Below are 23,580 nucleotides of genomic sequence, written 5' to 3'. Positions count from 1 at the left end.
TAACAATAGGGTAACAATTATTTTTTTATTGCCTTAATCGCAAGATTATTACTCCTGGAGTACGTATTTCACGCTTTTAGATTTTTACATGACAATATCTATTTTTCGCGATTAAATGAAAAGTGAAAATTTTCAAGCGCGCGAAAACGCGACGCTCATGCATGAATGCCGGGAAATATCTCCGTACGTCGTATTTCTGGTTCCCCCTCCCACCCGGTGAGGTGACCTTGAGGCGAGGCTTAGCGCTGGTACGTCGCAGGTTGCCAGCGGGTAGCTGAGTACCTTGCTGAAAGGTAGCGCTTGGCTTAAAAAAGGTTTATTAATACCTTATCAAACGAAGAAAACTTTCCGACCTTAGCCAGTTTTAGTAGGTGATTATTAAGACATGTTTCCCTGAGCTCTGTGCCTCATGCATGCATTTGTAACCTCAGACTATGTATAACTCCTATCCTCTCGTGTAGAAACTAGGTCCCTGTGACGTCATGCGGAGTGGAATCGCATGGGCGCCAATCTGGTCTTTTTCAAATGAGGATAAAATTTGACCCTTGCCATTCGTCTAAACCGGTATTTCAAAAACCAAATAATTTGTGTATTATGAATACACTAATGGTGGGTAACGAATCGCAATCAATGCCTTTCGTTTTCTTTGATGAAGGAAACTACCCTATTAAACATCTAACCTTAGCGTCTCCAAAAGTTGTTCTCGTTGATGATCAACTCCGTTAATATGAACGCTAGAATTCCGTTTAAAATTTGGAACCAATCAGCAGAACATACAGAATGTAATTCCTCGCATTGATTTTCATTAATTGCAAAATGATCGTTTTTAGTTATTTTAACTTATAAACAAATAAGTGACCATGAGCACCTTCCTTGAGTGGGACACTGAGAGCCTGAATGGGCCGAGGTAATCCCCACACGGACAATAGAAAAGGGTCAGACCTCTCGCGCCGAGGGACCCTAATGGCGGTTGGGACCCACTTGGCATGCTTGACCGCGAAACCGTGAAAACACGGCCTTTAGCATTTTGCTTCGAAAAATTCAAGCCGTGAAAATCCGGCCTTCCTTCTTTAGCATCAGAAAATTCAGGCCGTGAAATCACGCCCTGTGTAGGGAACAGGTTAAAAGTCAATTTTAACTTCATTTGAAAGAAGCCAGACAGGAGACCATGCGATGCCACTTCATGTGACATCGCAGGGACCTAGATGCTATATGGGTGGTCATGAGTTTTACATTGTCTGAGATTACTAATGCATGCATGAGGCACAGAGCTTTGGGAAACATTTCCTAATAATCGCCTATCAAAATTGCCTGTGGTCGGAAAGTTGCCATAGTTTGATAGGGTATTAATAATCCTTATAGATAAGCCAAGGGCTACCTGTTAGCAGGGTACTCTGCAACCTGCTAGCTAGCCTTCATATAATCGCAAAAAATAGATGTTGTCAATTAGAAATCTAAAAGCGTGAAATGACTACTCCAAGAGTAATATTCTTTCGATTTAGGAAATAAAAAAAATAGCAAACCACCCTATTGTAGGTGAAGTTTATACCCCTGGAATTATATTATTATCCCTGCGTGAATCATTTATGCATAATCATATTTACCCCAATCTGGAAATTCAAAAACTTTTATTTCAAATTGATTTCACATAAAAAATATCAGTCCAATACCTATTCCTTGGCCCAAAATTTGTTTGTTGTGATTTTAAGTGTAGTAGCTAAATAGAATTTAGAAATGAATTGTAGCAAAAAATGGCAATTGGAAAGGCATTTTACATTAATATGAATGCTTAAAATATATTACTTGCGACATTATGGTGGCTTAATACCAAAATTATAATTAGAAAAATCAGTAAATTCCCAGAAGGTCCAATGATTTGTCAACATGGTTTCCTTGGGTATCCTCAGAGCTTTTGCTCAGAGCAGAATTTGGCCAATAGCTGGCTTATTGCTTGTCTCGATTCTCGAATAGGATGATCTTTGTGCATCTTAAATCATTATTTGAATTATATTTGAATTGAATCATTTAAAGGCCGTTTCACATGGTACAAGGAATTGCGCAGGTTAAGCTGCATTAATTTCTAAAATGGCGTGGAATAGGGTAGTTTCCTTCATCACAGAAAACAAAAGGCAATAATTGAGATTCGTTACCCACCATTAGTGTATTCATAATATACAAATTATTTCGTTTTAGAAATACCGGTTTAAACGAATGGCAATGGTCCATTTTTATCCTCATTTGAAAAGGACCAGATTGGCGCCCATGCGATGCCACTCCACGTGACGTCACAGGGACCTAGTTTCTATACGAGAAGATAGGAGTTATACATCGTCTGCCTGAGATTACCAATGCATGCATGAGGCACAGAGCTGAGGGAAACATGTCTTAATAATCACTTATTAAAACTGGCTAAGGTCGGAAAGTTTTCCTTATTTGATTAGGTATTAATAATCCTTATTTAAGCCAAGCGCTACCAGCCAGCAGGGTACTCAGCTACCCGCTAGCAGCCTGCGACGTATCAGCGCGAAGCCTCGCCTCAAGGTCACCTCACCGGGCGGGAGGGGGAACCAGAAATACGACGTACGGAGAGATTTCCCGGCATTCATACTTATGCGTCGCGTTTTCGCGCGCTTGAAATTTTTCACTTTTCATTTAATCGCGAAAAATAGATATTGTCGTTTAAAAATCTAAAAGCGTGAAATTCGTACTCCAGGAGTAATAATCTTTCGATTTAGGCAATAAAAAAATAATAGGAAACCACCCTATTGCGCGAATGCATGAACAAAATTAGAACATGGGCTGTTTTGCCGTCTCGCATCCACGATTTCTCGCATGTGTTCTAGCAATTCACCGCTTTAAAACGACGCAATTTTGATTGCGCCTTCGCACGTACGTCAGATGGCTCAATTCCGTGTACCGTGTAAAACGGCCTTAAGAATTTAAACGAGGGCTAAAGTGTTTTCAACCAACTTTATAATAATACAACATTTTACAATAATCTTGGCAGTTTTTAAAGCTTAAATCTACTTTTGCAAACATTCTTCAAATAAACATTAGTAGTATTAATTCATTAACATTGTTTGATTGAAATAATGTCATCCATTAGCACAATAAAATATTTTAGTAGTCACTGAATTTTTAAAATCAAATTACTGTTTGATTACAATGAGAATAAAATTCCTGAATCTTTATAAGTTTATACTTAAAAAGGGTTTCGTTAAGATGTTGGCTACTTGATTTTCGGAGGGACAAAACTGTAAATTAAATAATTTTAGTCTCAAATGGACCGCATCAGTGTGAATTATTTGCAAACTTCTATTTGCTCGCATTATTTCAGTTTTCAATGGGAATCTGGTTTGTTTTGCATTCACGCAAACGGAACAAAAATTAGTGTCTTTTGTACTTGCAATTTCTATAGGTACAGTATGACATATATTGATGACAATTTTATAAGGCTTTTAAATTTTAAATGACCCAGTTTTCTGTTCCATTCCATACCTAAATTAACTGCCGGAGTTACCTTGGCTTCAGTTTCGTTTAGATCAAAGACAAACTATCCATTTGAACCTTTCTGTCCTTCTATTACAAACGTTTAAAATTGTATTGTATGAGGTTTATATCAATCAGAGGCGATATAAGGAATAGAATACTCAAGTATGTACGTACACTGTTTGAGAAGTCCAAAAATGGTCAAACCGAGATGGTGGAATTAAGGCCTCGCTTAAAACTCGTATAAACTTAAATATATTGAGTGCCCCCAGATATTCACAACCTCATTGATTACGCCTCACACTCCCAACAGTTTTTGGGCCGGTTGGGTTCTTTGCCTTCACAAGTTGATCTCGTAATTTTGGTGGAGGCAGGTGGATGTCAGAGCTCTTCAGGGTTCTAGAGATCTTCCCTGATATGGTGGATATATATGGGAGATAGGCCTTGGATTTCAAAGTAGACTCTTCCTTTGATGAAGTCTTACCAGGGGGTTAAGGCCCTTTTTAGGGCCATGTCTATCATGTCTGCTGAAGCGGTTCTGAGGAAAGGTTTTCTTCAAGTGCCCTATTTCTTTGCGGATGTTATCCTTGTCAGCAATAGAGATGGCCCTGTGTATGAGGGTTGAGAGTACGGACATCTTTTGGGGAGGATGATGGTGGCTCCTCTCGTTAGGGTAAAGGTCGGTGTGGGTTATTATTTTCTTTCTACACTTATTATGGCCCAGGGTTCCATCCCAATTCCAGTGAATGCCCAGAAATAGAAATTAACCGTCATATTCCTTCTCCATCTTAAATTGTATGTTGCAGTGCTGTCCATTCATATGCAGTGAAAACTCATTGAGAGTATGTATCAGGTTCGGGTGACTGGGGTGTGTGTTCGCATGACGTTTTTAGTCTACGCACATACAGGCAAACATAACAATGAATGTTGAGACTAAGTCCAAAATTGTTAAACTAAGATGGTGGAATTTTGACCACTCATAAAACTCGAATACAGCGCCTCCATTGTATTTACAACCTCCTTGGTTTGCTCTGTCTGACAAGTTAACTCTTTTCAGGATCTTCAAGGGCCACTGCCTGGAGTTGTGCTTCACCTTCCCGCAACAGTTCTGTCTGGGGATTGAGCAGGCCTCGTTGGATAAGTTGCAGGACGTTGGAGTTTACCAAGATCCTTGGGTGAGATTGCTTTTCAGTAAGCCTTTGATTTGTAAACGTTTTTCTTAAGAACTTTCAGAGACATGAGCATTTAAATTCAATCTAGAATTAAATTAGAAAATTAGAATTGGTAAAAAACCAAGATACATTCAATAAAATTAAGTACTTAAGTTAGTTTAATCATCATCATCATTAGTCAACAATCCTAAAATTGCTTTGACGCAGCTCTCCATTCCTCTCTCTCCTATCTGCTAGCCTTTTCATAGTGATGTATTTCTTCACTTTTACGTCCTTTATAACTCATTGTCCTGTGTAACTCATTTGGGGGCGTCCCTTGCCCTTCTTCCCTTCCACCTGTCCTTCTACGACTGTTTTCATCAGGCCATCAGCCATTTAATGTAGCCAATGAAATTGTCCCGTGTTCTGCTTAAGATTTTCAGAAGACTTCTCTTTTCTTCCACTGCCTCGTTACTTCTTCCTATCTTGACTTCTTTGCTGCTGTTAACGCCCAAGCCTTGCTTTCATAGAGAAGCAATCTCCATGTGTAGCATCTGATGAATTGTTTCCTTTAAACTTCTATACTTGTAAGTAAAATAACCTTGGGAATGTTTGCACATTCCATCTGAAGTGGGCTAGCAGTGAAAGGCCGAAGTTGTTTATATGGTTGACAAAATTTTCATTTTGTAAAAGAAATGTTCAGAGGAAATTCCCAAGTTTGGAAGTAATATGGTTCAGTAAGTCTAGTTACGAAAATTTGACTTAATGAACTTTCAGAGATACGAACTCTGTATCCTAGCAAGACTTAAATTTCAAATTTGGCACCTTTGAGATTGACAAGTGCAACACTGTGTGGTGTATAGGAATATAGGAACTCACACTTTGGGCACAATCTAACCTAAGTATCGGGTGAAGTTAAACGGTAATGAATCCGGGAAGTGTTCATCGTTTCTCTCGTCCTTCCTTCCAGTGGTCAGCAAAATTTTTGCGGCTCCGGCCGCATCGCATGTGCAGTTACTGTGTAAAAAAGATAGATTGATAGTGAAGAAAAGACACGAGAGTTTGAGGAGCTCTATGATCTAAAGGAAGCTATCAATTACAATGCAACAGAAAGCAATCGATAGAGAATTTATTTCTACGTTGGGTCGTTTTCTTCAAAAAAATTCCACCCAATAGTATTTTCTGTTCTTAATTTTTTCTAAGAAGGTCTTTCAGGTTGCCCAAATTTGAGCATTTGGTATTACCGTAGTTTTTGTCCCAATAACTTGGATTTTAATATATGAAAGCCAGATCTATTACACACAATTTGCAAAAAACAAATTGTTTATACCATGAAAATTGATAGATTTGTTGTAAACAACACAAATCTCAGCTTATTTCAAAACCAATGGGTCAATTGAAAATTGATTGTTATTGCTGTGTGAAAACTATGAGAATACCAGGGGCACAAAGTTGGGCAACCTAATTTTGCATTCACAATATGGGTATTTTTTTAGGAGAAATTAAGTGCAGGAAATTTAACTATGGATTGTAAAATTTTTTGAAGTAAATAATCCAACAAAAAGAAAAATAGACAATAGAGCTTCTCAAACTCTGGTGTCTTACTTTTTTGTAAACTGTAGATCAGTTTGTCACAATCGTGAATCAATGCAAAATTGTAATGTAGCGTTGCATTCTGCAGAATAACTACACTTAGTGATGCCTTGGTTAGGTTATTCAACTTAAAAAGAAGTTCTCGGAACACATTTTATTATTATGTTGAGGGCTGTATGAACAAATATTTATTTCCAAAACTGACTGAATGAACAATAGGGTGGTTTCCTATTATTTTTTATTGCCTAAATCGAAACATTATTACTCCTGGATTATTATTATAAAGTATTTCACGCTTTTAGATTTTTAAATGACGATATCTATTTTTTGCGATTAAATGAAAAGTGAAAATTTTCAAGCGTGCGAAAACGCGACGGCTAGGTATGAATGATGGTAAAACTCCGTGTGACGTCTTTCAGGTTCCCGCTGCCGCAAGTGAGGTGACCTTGGGACAAGGCTTTGAGCACTGATATGACATAGGAAGCTAGCAGGTAGCAGAGTACCCTGCTAGCTGGTAGCACTTGGCTTAAATAAGGATTATTTACACCTTATCAAATGAAGGAAACTTTCCAACCTTAGCCAATTTCAATAGGTGATTATTAAGAGATGTTTCCCTGAGCTCTGTGCCTCATGCATGCATTGGTAACCTCAGACGATGTAAAACTCCTATCTACTCGTGTAGAAACTAGATCCCTGTGACGTCACGTGGAGTGGCATCGCATGGGCGCCAATCTGGCCTTTTTCAAATGAGGATAAAATTTGACCATTGCCATTCGTCTAAAGTGGTATTTCTAGAACCAAATAATTTGTATATTATGAATACATTAATGGCGGGTAATGAATCGCAATCAATGCCTTTCGTTTTCTTTGATGAAGGAAACTACCCTTCTTTCATAAAAGGGGGAGAGCTAAGAAAAGTATATTTTTGGCTTTTGTCTCTTGGGTCAAGAAATGCCCTGCCGCATATTTTTGTCTTTAGTAGCCAAAGGATTAAGGGTTTAACACCCATTAAAAGCTTCACATCAAGTTCAATGTACCTAAATGGGACCATACAACGGTAATGTGTTTTTTCCTGGAAAGTAATACGCTGGTTAGACTAATGAACTAATTTTATAGTGAAGGATATGTGCAGCATTGAGCTAATAAAAATTTTTCATAATGAATACTATGCGGTAAATATTTTTGAATAAAATTTGACTCTCCTTACAGAGATGCTAAATTTGGCAATTGCTTAGATAGGCTTTTAATGTCTTATGCGCATCAATAATTCACAAGTCCCATTTTAAAAATAAATTTCACTCATTATCTGCCAAAAAATAGTGATAAATGCAATAAAATGACTGCATTATATGTATTTCGGTGACAACTTCAAAATTTCTTTCCAAATGGAAACATTGGACTGTAGAGAGCTAATTTCCTCCTTCCAAAACTACTATACCCCATCCCTTATTAATAAATTAAAAATATTGTTCAGGAAAAAAATCCATGAAAACAAAAATAATGTAGTGCAATTTGCGGGCACATTAATTACAAAGTGGATAGTAACAAAAAAATTTAAACTTTTCAATTTTTGAAATGTCTATGTAAAATGTTTCTCCATGTCATCAGGAAACAAAGCATAAAAAATGCACAAAACGTAAGTAAAAAATAGCAAATGGAGCTATGCACCAATCGGTATTTGATACAAACACAGAAAAAGCTCCTCTATTCATGACTTATGAGAGTAAAAAAATGCTTCTGCAAAAAAGTAACCATAATAACAGAACACATAAAAAAAAATTAAATGAATAATTACTAGGAAGTATGGTAATTCTTTAGGCACAATAGGGTAGTTTCTAGGGATGAGTCGATTCCACTTTTTTTCGATTCCGATTCCAATTTCGATTCCTTCAAATCGATTCTCGATTCCGATTCCATCGATTCTTACTCCTTATAGCAGGTGGGATTTTGATTTATCTGTGGTATTGCTGTCATTAAAATTTAAGAATTGAATGGAATAAAATAACTAGGGATGGACAGATTCAAGATTTTTGGAGCCAGATCTTTCGAATCTGATATTTTCGATTCCAAATGCATTTTCGAATTCCTGCCATTAAACAAAGTTATTATTCAAGTTTATTGTGGGTACATACAATCAATGGAATGCTTTTTAGATTTTCATACACATTTTTATATTTTTATAAATTAAAAATTTTTTTATGGGCTTTCAAGTTGTTTTTTAAAAACATCTTTACATACTGAGGGCCTAAACTGTAACACTTGGGTTTGGAAATGAAAATAGGAAAAATCTTAGGATGAACCACTGACCAGTAGCGTAGCGAGAGGACCCCCCAAAATATAAAAACACAATTACTTTCCTTCATGAAAGGAAACAAAATATTAAAAATCATGAATTTACAAAAATGAAAAAAATAATAATCTCTGAAAAATGAAGTTTTTTCTATTATGAAGGGCGTTAAAATTAGTTTGAAAACCTCTCCTTTGTACCCTGTTGTTTAAAAATTTTCCCCCCTGGTTTTGGACCCCCCCCTTAACAAAATTCCTGGCTACCCCCCTGCTATCGACTGAATTCAAATTTTCCTCACACGCGTTTCCCCCGAATTTTACTTTCTCATCGCATACGGACTTGTGTTTCATCCGAAAATGCTTCAGTATGGTGAGGTGGATTTAGCACATCCTCGCAATAATTTACGCCATAGTGCACGCACACTGCATTCATTGGTTCTCCTGTTAATGGAAATGTTTATACACAATGAAAGACATTTTTATTGGTGCATCATTAAATTACATTGCAACTGCGCAATCAGCAACACAATTAAAAGTATTTAAAACGGTAATAACGTCACGTGCGACGAGGTGCTCAACCGCTCAGCATGAGGAAGGAGTGGGCAGCAAAAGCGTGTAAAGGAGAGGTGGAGGGGAAGGAGCAGTGGCGTAGCCAGGAATTTCAATTGGGGGAGGGGATCCAAAACCAGGGGGGAAAATTGTTGAAAAAACCGGGCACTTAATAATGGGTTTTAAACTAATTTTAACACTTTCCCAGAAAGTCACTCTCCTAGCATTTGTAGTCTAGAAACGGAGAATTGAAGCAGGTAGGCCAAAAGAGGTCAGTTGGTGAGACGAGGTAGGGATGAAACACGCTTCAATTGTTTTCGTGTGATTTGATATTTTCCTTAGAAGACAATGATTTTTGGTCCGTGTGATTTCGGATGCGAAAAAAAAATACTTGCAACCTCTGCGAGAGCTTTCAAACAAAACAGTTCATGAGTAGGACAAGAATCGCATGCGACGGCGCATTCGAAGAGAGAATCGGAAATCTTTCCACTCTTATGGGGCGTTACATTCACTGAAGCTATTATTTAAAATTTCCGATCCAGATCCGATGTCTTCCGCGACTTTGGATCCGATGAAGGGCAATATCCGCGGGTATTTGGATCCGAGGTATCCGATCCGACCATCCCTAAAAATAACAATAGCCGCGGTGGCTACATTCTCGTTTGGCCGCGGTGGCTAAACAATAATGTAGCGTTCATGGCGTCGATACATACCAGCAGCCCGGCGGGTGCGCCGTGGCGGCCGAACGCAACCTGTCGAGTCTGCCCGGAGGCCGCGGCGGCTTATGCCAAGCAAGTATAAACTTCCTCAAGGGTTGCATTGATGAAACTGGGCTATACAAACGTGAATGTGTCTAATTTTTTTATTATTGACGCAGGCGCGTGTTAGTCTAAAAAAGTTACTTATATAAAAAAACCGCTCTCAGCGCGTATTTATAAGAAACTTTTTTCACAGAAAAACTCGCTCTCTGCACGTTTTTATTATCATCAGACTTCAAATATCATTCGAAAGTAAAAAAATATATTTCGATCTATTATACTTTAAAATTGGTGGTCCAGATGAATTCTCCGAATGTGATTCATAATCGTAACAATTTGATTTGCCGTGACCAGCGGTTAATAAAAGTACAGAAAACGCATGCGTTGCTTCCCGATCCCGTGGTTTCCAATTTTTTTTCTCTGAGAGTTGATCATGAACACGAGGTATTTCAGGGTTCGTCGGTTTTTCGCTCTTGCCGACATTTTAATGTTTCCGAGGCCGCTTAGGTATGTTCGTCGCAGCACCCGCGTGCGGGGCGTATCCTCCGCGCGGGCAAGGCTGACACCGCGGCCGCTTAGGTGTGTGGCAGCATTTATGCCCCAAACTTATAGTCTATGCTCAAAACATTTATCTTCCTGGAATCGATGGAATCGGAATCGACTTTAGGCGATCGATTCTCGATTCCGATTCCGTGCCCGAGAATCGGCGGAATCGAGAATCGACATTTGGAATCGACTCATCCCTAGTAGTTTCCTTCATCCAAGAAACAAATGGATTTTGATGTTACGAACCTTTACTTTATTCATAATATGCAAATTGTTTGGTTTTAGAAATCCCACTTTAGACGAATGTTAATGGTCAGTTTTCACCTCATTTGAAAAAGGCCAGATTGGCGCCCATGCGATGCCACTCCATGTGACGTCACAGGGACCTAGTTTCTATACGAGTAGATGGGAGTTATACATAGTATGAGATAACCAATGCATGCATGAGGCACAGAGCTCAGGGAAACATCCCTTAATAATCACCTATTAAAATTGCCAATGGTCGGAAAATTTCCTTCGTTTGATAAGGTATTAATAATCTTCTTCAAAGCCTAGCACTACCTGCTAGCAGCCTGCATCGCAGCGGTGCTCATAGCCTTGCACCAAGGTGGCCTCACACAGCGGTGCGCGGAACCAGAATGACGTCACACGGGCTTTTCCCATTATTCATACTTAGCAGTCACATTTTCGCGTGCTTGAAAATTTTCACTTTCCATTTAATCGTGAAAAATAGGTATCGTCATTTAAAAATCTAAAAGTGTGAAATGCGTACTCCAGGAGTAATAATCTTTTGATTAAGGCAATAAAAAAATATTAGGAAACCACCCTATTGCACAGGTTAGAACAGCGTCTGTTTTGCCATCACACCTCCACGCATGTGCTCTTGTGTTCTAGCAATTCACCGCTTCACACTATGCAATTTTTACTGTGCCTTCATACACACGTCAGATTGTGCAAGTATGTGCCCCTGTCTAAAATGGCCTTAAGAGCAGCTAATTCTCAACAACGTATCAAAATTTGGTAAAAATCAGTCAAATACTCCAGGGAATGTCTTATACAGTAAAACTTTGATTTTATGCAGTTGGAGGGACCGAAATATGGGCACACTGTAAAATCAAAGTGTGTAAAATCAAGAGTTGGTATTGAGGAGAAGTATAGTTTTCAGGATAACTCTTGCTCATTATTTTTAGAAACCCTTTTAGAAATTTTTAGAACACTTTTGTATAGTTCTGATTTGAGCCAGAACCGGATCCAGAAAAAGTCTCATTATGTGTGGCTTTATGGTAAAAGAGCATGAATTCCTTTTCAGTCGTATCAGATATATGTTTCCTGGATTCAATTACTCATTTGGGGGCAAGAAAATGAAGCCTAATAATCTTATTTACTCACAAGCAACACCACAGATGACGTGTTACCTTAAGAGAAACACAGTTGCAATCCTGAACAATGTTTCCCATGGTTGAATAACATGGTAGAATTGCTAGAATTTCTGGCGCTAAGATTACATCTGTTACCCAGGAGAAATGTCGCAATGGTGATACTAAATGCTCGCAGAGAAGCTAATTTTCGAAAATATTCTCATTAAAAGCAGTTTTCAGGAAATCCATTTAACCACCTGCAGACAAACAAAGATTGGAGATTGAAGAAATGAGATATCTGAGGATAGTCATCCAAATTAACCCCAGTAACAGAGCAAAATTGTGCTAATACATCACAAAGGCTTTACACCCTGTGGGCCTGGGTTCAAGTCCTGGCAGTAGCAGAAACTTATCAGAGATGGCCCTATCCCTACTTGAGAGTAATGTGGAGGGCACTTCCAGTGCACCACTCTGTCCAGCAGATGAGACGTTAAGCCCTCGTCCCTTTAAGGCCTATCATTACAACCTGGCTAATGCCAATATAGGGTTCCTATCCCCCCAGCCCTTACTTCATGGCTCTAATGACCCCAGCTATCAGTTACCTCCTTCCAAATAGCATACCAAAGATAATACGTAGCACATAGGACCCGGGATATTAGGAAAATCAGATTTTTCCGGTGTTAAGATCACTTTTTTAAAGTGAGCTATTTAAATAACCGCGCAACTACCGTCATGCCGCCAGTGATGAATAAAAAAATTATTAATAGTCCGGAACAATCTTCCTTCTTTATAATTTTTACGTATTAAAAAACCATTTTCCCATGAAAATTTAGTATAAGTAGATAGAATCTACCGGGTATAGCTCCTCTGTCGGCATTCTTCCGCGAATTCAGCGCCGGGACCTTCGGCTCACAAGCCGTGTGACTCATCTTATCGTAATATTTTGCTTCCCCATAGCTGATAACAACACCGGACACTTTTTGTATTTCGATTTAATGGCATTAAGCCATTCCTGAGTTTAAAGGGACTGCCTTATCACTCACGTCTTGATTTGACTTCAATGATTGCATGACAATTGTCGGCGCGAGTTATTCTCCGAGGGCATAAACTCCCGTTCCGTTAAAAATAAACGCTTGCCACCTAGCGGAGTTAAGCTAATATCTATTGAAGTTCCAACAATGTTTCATTTAAACCCACTGAAAATGAGATACAAGTTGAATCAGCTCTAATAAGCACGCCGCGCAATCAACTTTCCCTCGCCTCCATTCGTCCCGCAGATGTGGGGTTAGCCCGCGGAATGAGACGTATGCTTTTACCATCGTGTTGAATCACCATCGACTTACGTCCATACTAGAAGTACGACTATCTTTTTTGGATCACCTTGGAAGCCAAAATGTTGGCACGGGAGGATTTTTAACGGCTAATTTCGCCGTTATATTTCGCTGGGGCGAAGGAAAACATCCCGGTCAAGGCGAATGATTTTTTCTCTGTGGAGTTATCGCACAATTTGTGCATTGCGGGTGACTCACGTAAAGTTATTACCGTGGCTAGTCCCGGTATACTTAAATTCGTTCTTGTATTCATTTTTGTAACTCATTTAGACGAATAAATAACCTAACTTCATATTGCTCTAGCCGGGTTTTTCAAAACAAGTCGAAAGACAACTGCGTAAAATCAAGATTAGCGGCCTCTTTGGGGCTGGGGTTATGCTGCGCAAAATCGAAAAAACTGCGTAAAATCAAGAAAAGATGTTAAATCGAAGTTTCGCCATTGGAATTCCCTATGCTTTCCGGCCGGACTTGAGTGTCGCTGCGTAAAAACGAGACTTGATGTAAAATCGAAGTTTTACTGTATACACAAACACTGCAAATGTGTTCAAATTCTTTAAAAGTCGACAGTGTTTTGGGTCAATTTATATCCCAAGGGGTGGGTGCAAATGGGTTAACTTTCATAGAATATCAACATAAGTAATGTGTGCCAAATGAATAAAAAAGAAATATTCCTAGTAGGATGTATTCATGACATACAGTAGAACCTCACTTTTATGCCCCCGCATTTTACGTTTTCCCGCAATTTGCGACATTTTCGTCAAGTCCCGATGATTTAAGTATCTCTACAATGTTAAGTCTTCCCCGCATTTACGCTGACGAAATTTCAAATGACCCGCTATTTACGCCAGGCCGCCAAAGGGAACATGGCGGATAGCGCACCGTAATCAAGAAGAAAGAGTTTTAGAGATCGGAGCCTGGGATAACTTTTTTGCAAGAAGGTTGTAAATATAGGAAAGGAAGTTGTATTTACAACCTCCTTGCCTTTTGGCATACCTGTCACCAGCGCCACTATCATTAATACGGCCTCTTTGAAATACTACAACAATTCCTTCTTCATCTGTTTCTGACCACTATCGCGGGCACAGAGGTTATATGAGTATTTATGATCGCGGGATTTGCTGGAGATAGGTTGATTGCGACGTTTAAATTTCATTCCATTCGTTGGTGGTAAATATTGCAGGTTTTCCACTTCACTTGTAAGCATCGTAGTTACGAATATAGATGCTATGTTTATATTCGTGGTCGTTCTCGTGATGATCCACGCAATGGGTGTTCTCCTTCGCGTACATTATTACCAAGTTCTTCGATCAATTTTAAACTCGTTTTAATCGTAATCTCTTTTTCCCTGCCCTTTTCGTGACAGCTTCAATAAACGCGAATCAAATACGGAATGGCCCAGAAACGAGAGAGAAAAACTTTTTCAATAGAAGATACAATTAAAATTTTGGGAAGAGTTGACTCACATGTAGGCTCACGCGTTTCCCTTGCCAAAGAGCTTGGGATTCCAGTGTCCACGTTAAACACTGTTGTTAAAACTCGCAAAAAGATAGAAACCGTTGCAGTGGAATGCGGACCCAGTGCAAAGAGGCGAAAATATGTTAAGTACTCGAAATATGATAGACTAGAAGAAATTTTAAAAGAATGGTTTCAGTACACTAGGTCCTCGAACATACCCATCAGCGGAATTATTCTAAAGGAAAAAGCGCAGCATATGGCAATGAGGATGGGAATTGAAGACTTCAAGGCTTCAAATGGATGGTTAAGCAGGTTTAAGTCTAGGCATAATGTTGTATATAAAACAGTTTGCGATGAGTCCAATAGTATTGATCCCCAAACAGTGGCACAGTGGAAAAAACATTGTTTAAGTGAGCATATAGAAGGGTATGCTCCAAAAGACATTTTCAATTTAGATGAGACGGGCCTTTTTACAATACACTTCCCTGTAAGACTTTAGAGGTGAATCTTGCCGTAGTGGAAAGCATAGCAAAGCTCGTTGAACAGTATTGTTAGGTGCTAATGCTAATGGTAGTGAAATGTTAAGGCCATTTGTTATTGGAAAATCCAAAATCCCAGATGTTTTAAAAATATCAAGACATATCCCACAACCTATGCCGCTATAATACCAAAGCTTGGATGACGTTACATTTCTTTCAGGAACAAATGCAGGCTCTAGATGCCAAGATGGGTGGACAACACCAAAAACTTATAGTATTTTTAGACCAATGCCCAACCCACCCAAAAATTATGAATTTGAGGAATATAAAACTATTGTTCTTCCCACCAAATTGTACCAGCCAATTACAGCCATTAGATTTTGCGATAATCCATGTATTCAAATCCAACTACCGCAGGATTCTAGTGAGAAAAGCAATTAATCTTAAAGACAGTGGGAGGGACCCTAAGACCTTCAAAGTATCAGTTTTAGATGCACTACACTATGTAGCACAATCATGGAAAGAAGTTGATGATGGAGAAATCGCAAATTGTTTAAAAAAGCTGATGAAGAACATTTAAAAGACTGATCTATGAAATTAGAAAATATGATCTAAAAATCTGATCAGAAAACATGATCTACCTCACTGAGAGTTCAGTACTAATAAAGAATTTTTTGTTATCATAATTAAAGGTTTTATACTTACTATTCATTTAGAACATGATTCATATGAAAAATAGAACATTTATCTATATTTAAAGGGGTTGTTTTTCATTAAATTGTGCCTAACCTCGATTTTACACTTTCCCGCGATTTACACTTTTTTTCCTTGTCCCCGTCAAAAGTGTAAAAGAGTGGTTTTCCTGTAATTTAAGTTCATCAAGCATTTTACTTTAAATTGAATTTCTGGAGGTATCCATGAATCACAAGTTGATATATTTAGCCACTCTCAGAAACTGCTGAGAAGTTTCCATAATAAAAAAAATAGGAAACCACCCTATTGCCCATGTTGGAACTGCATTAATTCCTAAAATTAAATGAATCACTTTAATTTTTCTATGACCCAAAAATACATGATTTTTAGGCGGTATAGATTATATATGCGCGTTAAAAAAATATGCCGGAGCGAACAAATGCTGCATTGCCACGTCTTGCGCATGAAACTTTTCTTCCTGGTAACTGGCACTGGCCCGCCACGGCAATGTTTGGCAACATGACATTAATAGAAGTTATTGACATTCACAAATATCAATATTTTTTCAGGGTAAACTGTAGGACTAGATAATGTTTAAACATTTTTGTTATTTTACAACTAAATATGCATTATAAAAATGTGAAAATGCCATTTTATTGATGTACATTAATGTTTGCAACTTATTGTGGAATATGGATGTTGTAGACGGAGTCGTTTTCCCCTCGATGAGTTAAAAAGTTCATTAAGTTGACAAAACAGCTAATTTTATGGTGTGTGGAGTCATTTATTGAACTCGTATGTCTACTTCTTTGAATTCTTCATAAAATAAATCAAAATTTATAAAAAAAAATCCTTTAAAACGACGTATAATTCATTATTATGGCATGCACTGAAGTCAAGATATAAATTTGCAAAGTAAAGCTGCACATCATTTTGATGCCGACAATAGTATTGTGTGCCGAATGCATAAAAAAGAAATATTCCTAGTAGGATGTACAGTGGAACTTGGTTAGTACGTTTCTGAAGGGACCACGAAAAATGAACGTACTAACCAGGAAAACGTGCTAATGAGGAAAGTAAATAATAGCAGTCGGGGTTATTGCAATCAGTGAAAAAGTCGTCATAATTACAATTACTATCGGTAGTTCTCATAGGATCGCCTTCCTGAACTCTTTTCACATTTAAAATCAAGAAAATGTGCGCTACCATGAAAAACAATACCATGTGAATAAAAATCGCAATTTTTCATGGACATCCCGGAGACGATTTCATGATTACGGCGTCTATCTCCCGTGATTTATCCTATATATATTTACAGAACGAGGACGAGTGAAGCTCAGACAAGCGAAGACAAGTCATTTTTCTTTCTCACAGCGTACTCGGAGAATATAACAACAACCCGGATAAGTCAACTGGTTTTTTAAACATCATAAAAATTGGGCAAAATTATATTGACTTTCAAATTACGGCAACAGCCGTAGACATTCGCTTCTGGAATGATACCATTTCGATTGTAAAATCGATCGATATATCGACTGATGACACGCAAGATTATTAGATTACGACGTAATTACAAGAAAATTTTATATTAAACAGTTGAAATTTACTTTCAAAATTTGTCTAATGTCGTCTGCTTTCGTTCCGAGATCAATCATTTTTAAGCTAAGCTTCGCGTGGAGATCCTGAGGATCGTCTGCTCCCGCAACAGTAGTCAAGTAAATACGCACGACGTCGAGTTTATGGAACAGTACTGCTTTAGATAATGTGGAAATTGTCTGACTCATTTCTTCATCATGATAACTCGTGCAATAGCAACAATTGCCCACTCACGAACTTTGTGCGCAGCAGTGGGCACTCCCAAGAGCTCCAAAGGCAGCAGAAGGCGAGGAGCTCGGGGTGGGGAAAATTGGGGCTTCTTATTGGTTGTAGTTTTTCATAGTCAGACATTCCCGAAAAATGGCCGCATTTTATTTTTCATCACGTCACAAGAATTCAGAAATGCATTTGGATAAATTACGATAGAAGAAAGAGATGTGGAATGAATGGAAGAATGTTAATGACTAATGATAATAAATTAAATCATGAATTCAGACGTTTGCGACCCTTAAGAAGACACTAGAGAACGAATTGCGGGTTGCGTCACGGCAAGCAATTGAGCGTACTAACCAGGAAAGCGCAATTTTTTCAAACGTACTAACCAAATTCTTTTACCTGTATTTTGTTCGGATGGTACCGGGACCGAGGGAAATCGCCGTACTAAGGAGGAAAACGTACTAACCAAGTTCCACTGTATTCATGACATTATTTAAGTTTATCAAGCATTGTAGTTTAAATTGAATTTCTGGAGGTATCCATGAATCACAAGTTTGTATATTTAGGTACTCTCAAAAATTGCCGAGAAGTTTTCATGCTCTTTTTGATGCTCATCTTGTTGACCATAGGGCCTCAGCATGTCCCCACATGTGAACCATTAATTAAATGGCTTAAGTAATTTGTTTTTAAGGAGCACATACTCCATGTTTGTGTATTACTCCTATGTCCTGGGAGCAGCATATATTAGAGGGACAGAATAAACTGAACTCAACTTGTTATTTAATGAGACAATAAAAGACATACCACAAGTATTGACATCTTGATAAAACACTACTATGATGAATTCTATTCCAAGGTATTGTGCAGTATCATCTTTTGGGGGCCTTCCCCCATATTAAATGTTATATTTAAGTACACCAACAGATGAAGTTCGCCATGAAAAAATGTTAGACTTACAAGGGGAGACCACATACCTTGCTCCGCCTTTTTCAATGCCGTATTTTTTATGACCTTCGGAATGGTGAACACATCTCTGTACTGATAGTGGTTCCCTTGAATGGGCCTTAGTTTAGCTGTAATTAATTAATTTTCATGTGGTACTTTTCACAAGTCGTATATATTTTCAAAATATCTCCTCCTTCAGCATATGGGTCAAGTGGGTTAGTGGTAGCGTACGTGACTCTCGCCCAGGGGGCCAGGGATCGGGGCTTCGTGTTGGCTGCATATTTTGTTGTCTTCATTGTGATCATACGGCGTCAACTTTTCATTAGTTTTAATTGCGACAAGCATAGACATGAGACTATTTTTTACATCATAAAGGCGTTCAGGTATTTAAGCAGTGTCATTTCAAGCACTGAGATACAACGACTACACTGGCAAGAGTTGGTGTGCGCTAAAATGTTAATTTTTTCTTTGTTAAACTGATCAACTTCCACATTAAAAATGAAAACCACTCTTGCGAGAGCACATGCCATAAAAGGCTCGTGGAGAGCAACAATTTGCGTACAGACATAATTTATAAGAACACAAAATGAATATAAAATGCCATATCTCTCGAACACTTGTAATTCATTTTACTCCAAAGGGAGTTTACTTGCACAGTACCTATGTGCTGAAAGAACCATTCTGAAATATAATTTCCATTAATAAATAGGATGAAATAAAAGTTGATAACCCTGGACCGGGCGCACTGGCATATAAAATACGTCAATCTTTGAAAACCAAGGATTTCAAAGTTGTACGTACATTCTTGTCTAGAATGGTCTCGTATATTCCTAGAATGTACTTAGACTGTCTATATTGTGAGTTTTCAATGTTCGAGGTATTGTAGGTAATTTTTTTAGATCAGCAAGAGGAACCCGTCAGCCGTGGCGTATAAATTACGCCGCGCAACTGGGCGTGTATCACCTGCGTACCTTTATACCTGTATCACTTATAAATGTACAAGATTGAACTAATTTCTACAAATGAAGATTTATTTTAACAAAAATCGAGTGTTATCATATGGATCATTCCATGTCAACTCAACCAGGGTCCCACGCCCACCATCTCAGATTTGGATCATTTTTTCCCTGTTGTTAGTTTCAACCTTAGTTAAGAAAAATCCAAAATATTAAAGACCCGTTGCAAGTATTTTCCAAGATATGAGTGTTTGAAGTCAATGAGGCACACAAAAATTCAGTGCGCCAGTCAAATTATTCAAAACTACCATATTTGTGCCCCTGTAAAACCTAAACCAAATGAGTGAAGCTAGTAAAAATTTTATAGGCTACAAACATGCTGCTATAGTTTTCAAAAATGTAATCAAAACGATTTTCACTTTAGAACTTTGTTTTCTATAAATGTTCAAAAATTGCACTTTTGACAAATTTCGACAAAAAAGTGACATTTTCAAACATATGTAAAAATCACATATATCACATGAAAGCCATAAAAATCTCTGTAAATATGGTAAATACCAACAACTTTAAAATAGAGTGAGGTTTTGGGCAATTTTGAATTTATTTGTTGATTAATCTTATGAAAATGATCATTCCGCTGATGTTTTTTGTTGAAAAATGCCACTTTTTCAACTTTTCATAACAAACAAGTCTATTAGCATATTTTATTAGCACCGACCATGGTTTCGTTACAGAGTAACATTATCAAGGTAACATTGTCAAGGCCACCTTGATAATGTTACTCTGTAACGAAACCATGGTCGGTGCTAATAAAATATTATGTGGAAATAGCAAAGTTGTTGATCCTTCTATTTGTGCTATTATGGATTTCCACCAAGTTACGCCCTCTACGATTGATTAATTAGGGAAAAAAATGATCAAAATGTGAGATGGTGGGCGTGGGATCCCCCAAAAATTGGTTGAGTTGGCATGGAATGATCCATATGTGCACATAACATGGGAAAAGTACGCCATTCACCTGGTAGTGTAGAAATAACAGTCGCAAACAGTAGCTTGAGGGTTAAAAGCAACAATTACGCCAAATATGTCTTGTGCTTGCTGCTTCCCAAAATCTTCAGTAGCCCCTCCAATACAATATCAAGAGGTCCACTGACAAATGTCATTTCTTTGGAAAAAAAAAGCCACTGTTATAGCCCCCCATTAATCTTTTGGTATGTTTTTGAGGAGAGGAGCAAGTTTATTCTCCATTTCTCCATGTTTGAAATGACACTGTTTAAATACCTGAACGCCGTTATGATGGTAAAAAAATAGTCTCATGTCTATGCTTTCTGCAATTAAAATTGATGAAATATTTGACGCCGTAGGATCACAATGAAGAAAGCAAAATGTATTTCCATGACAAAGCCCCAAACCCTGGACCCCTGGGTGGGAATCACACACGCTACCACTACCCCATCTGATGAAGAGTGCGATATTTTAAAATTATATACGGCTTGTGAAGAGTACCGCATTAATATTAATTAATTACAGCCAAACTAAGGCCCATTCAACGGAACCACTTCTAGTTCAGGGATGTGTTCACTATTCCTAAGGCCATGAAAAATGCGGCATTGAAAAAGGCGGAGCAAGGTATGCGGTCTCCCCTTGTTAGCCGGAATTTGAACCCGGATATCCCTATTGCCAGTGTGGTTTTTTTACCCAGTTACACCACCAACCCATTTTCTCAGAGCAAATTTAGGGATGTGCTTTGCTGAACAAGATGTTGACGTCACAAGACCACACTGAGGCTTACACACCTGACCGGCAATCGGGAGATCTGGGTTCGAAACCCGGCTAAGTCAAATATTTTTTCAAGGCGAACTTCATCCTTTGGTGTATTAAACCCATGCATATGACTTCGTACAAAGTCACTTGTTCCTTCACTGCTTTGTTATATTTAAAATTTATAAAAAATAATCAGAATTATGGCTTCCCAGCATTACTGTTCACCAACCAAGCAAATATTTTATTCTATTCAAATCGTCTCTCTTCCCTGTCTTTATATATTTTCATTATTGACGTATGTAAGAACAAATACAAATAAGTACTCATGTAACTCTTAATTGCCATTTGCACACAGCCAGATGTTGCCACTAACATACACCAATCAAACATAAGAACTCTCAAGATGAAACTGGGACCACAGGAAATGGGTATTCGTTTAAATAATAAATAACCGATGGAAATTGTGAATTGTACCAGTATGTATTCATTCATACAAACATTTGAGGAGGAACTGTTTCATAGAGGTGTCTCCAAAAGAGCTTGTATGACGGACTGGAAAAATCCTATCAGCAGAGGAACTCTTAAGTTTTCCTGAGACGCATATACCACGTGGTGATTTTTTCTCCACACCAGTTAGTCGACCCCTGGAGTACTGATGCGAAATTTGGGATTCATTATTTCTCTCGTAACATGTCACCTGATCCGGGACATGATGGTGAGACATGCTCTGCATTTTGCCAGAAATCCAGGGGATGGAACATCTGAGGACCACATTTTCAAGATTAGGCCTATTGTGTAGCATCTTCACCATATTATAGAAACGGGGCATTGCACTCGGCAGAATCTGTGTGTAGTTGAATCCATTGTGGCCGGGACAGGAAGGCTTGCATTCCGCCAGTACATAAAATTGAATCTAGTGTTTCATTTGTTTCCTTCGACTGATTCGGAATCTTCTGATTTAATTTTGTGGAAAAGTTTTAATTATTTGTCAATCAAGGTAACAGCGGTGATAATCAATTCTTATCATATATGACGAAACCATATTTTATCATTAGTCCAGCATAAGTCATGCTTGCCATAAAAACTTTGTTTCATTTGATCTGGGATGCTTCATCATATGTTGATTTAAAACTATTTAAATTTTTCCTGGTGAATACTTGTGTCAAATATTTCTTGGGTTTTCAGCCAAGTTAATGCTTTTATAAAACCTTGACCTTGCTTCTCAAGCACAAGAGGTTGGAATGAACAATCCATTTCCCTTGAGAACAGGAAGTCCAGAGAATCCGCAGGAATGTCAAAGGATGTGACGTCCATCTTTACAGAATAAATAAAATATGTGTCTTAGAAACCAATAGAAATTTTTAGAAATCAATTGAAAGTAACTAATTTTCATGAGGATTACTTACTAAGTTATGGCAAATTTTACAGAATAAATTAGCAAAATATATATATTACGGTTAATGAAAAAATTATTACCACAGCTTTGTCTTATTCAAATTAAGTTCAGCTGTTTCTAAGCTGCATCGATTTTATTTCTAGCGTTAACTTCTCCGTGTGATATTATGTTCACTTTGTGTTTCATTTTGAGGTGTATCCTTCCACAATTCACCATTAGAACTATTTAAATACCATTACAAATTCAGTGGAATGAACTGAGTATGGCATAATGCCTTCCAAAGTTTCATGTAAATTTTCTAATAATTCAAATCAATCATTTTTGTGATATTTTCAACAATGAACGATTTTAATTTTTGCTGGTGAGTACTTCTGATGAATATTTCTCGGGTTTGCAGCCAGGTTAGTGCTTTTATACAAGCAGACGTTTTGAGAGACAACTTTTCTCTAATCTTCAAGGCTGTGTTACTTTATGGCAGTCCAATTTCACACAGTTTGATTTGAGAGAAAAGTCGTCTCCCAAAATGTCGGCTTACATAAAAGCATTAACCTGGCTGAGAACCTGAGAAATATTCGTCATATGTTGATTAAATAACAAGCAGTGCAGCCCTACAGCATAGTCAATTGAATAGTCTTTTCTTTTACTTATGATAATCCCGGACACCGATGGCAAAAACCCAGTGCCAAAGGACACAAATAGCTTTATTGCAAGCTTCGTAAACATTTGCATCCTGAAATATAGTCAACACGCTCATTTTTTAGACTTGGCAATATTGAAATACAGAGTACGTCAATTGACGTGGTGCCAGTTTTTGCAAAATTAATTAAAAATATTGCTCAAATCATATATAAACATGCATATGGAACTGCACTTAACACAAACTAGGCAAAAAAATTCTATCAGCCAATTCTGACAATTTCGATGAAAATCAGGGCTGCGTTGAATGTGTTAATAAGTCTAATTATTGCATGTATGTAACTTGAAGTGTCCCATGTATGCATTTTGTCTTCAATCTTGAG

At 37.9% G+C, this 23,580-nt stretch overlaps 1 long non-coding RNA gene across 2 annotated transcripts in view; it reads left to right on the top strand.

Annotated features, from left to right (window-relative positions):
• Positions 1 to 23,580, top strand: part of LOC124172669 — a 30,930-nt gene that overhangs the window by 3,634 nt on the left and 3,716 nt on the right. Inside the window, exon 2 of one of the 2 annotated variants that reach the window (XR_006868239.1) lies at positions 4,547 to 4,664. This is a non-coding gene — a long non-coding RNA (uncharacterized LOC124172669). Of the gene's footprint in view, positions 1 to 4,546; positions 4,681 to 23,580 lie in introns of both variants that reach the window. The other variant, XR_006868240.1, reaches the window with a different exon arrangement.

This window comes from Ischnura elegans (genome assembly GCF_921293095.1).
Source record: "Ischnura elegans chromosome 13 unlocalized genomic scaffold, ioIscEleg1.1 SUPER_13_unloc_2, whole genome shotgun sequence".
Classification (NCBI taxonomy): domain Eukaryota; kingdom Metazoa; phylum Arthropoda; class Insecta; order Odonata; family Coenagrionidae; genus Ischnura; species Ischnura elegans.
Note: the sequence above shows the minus strand (reverse complement) of the source record. Positions and strands in the feature narration are given on the sequence as shown.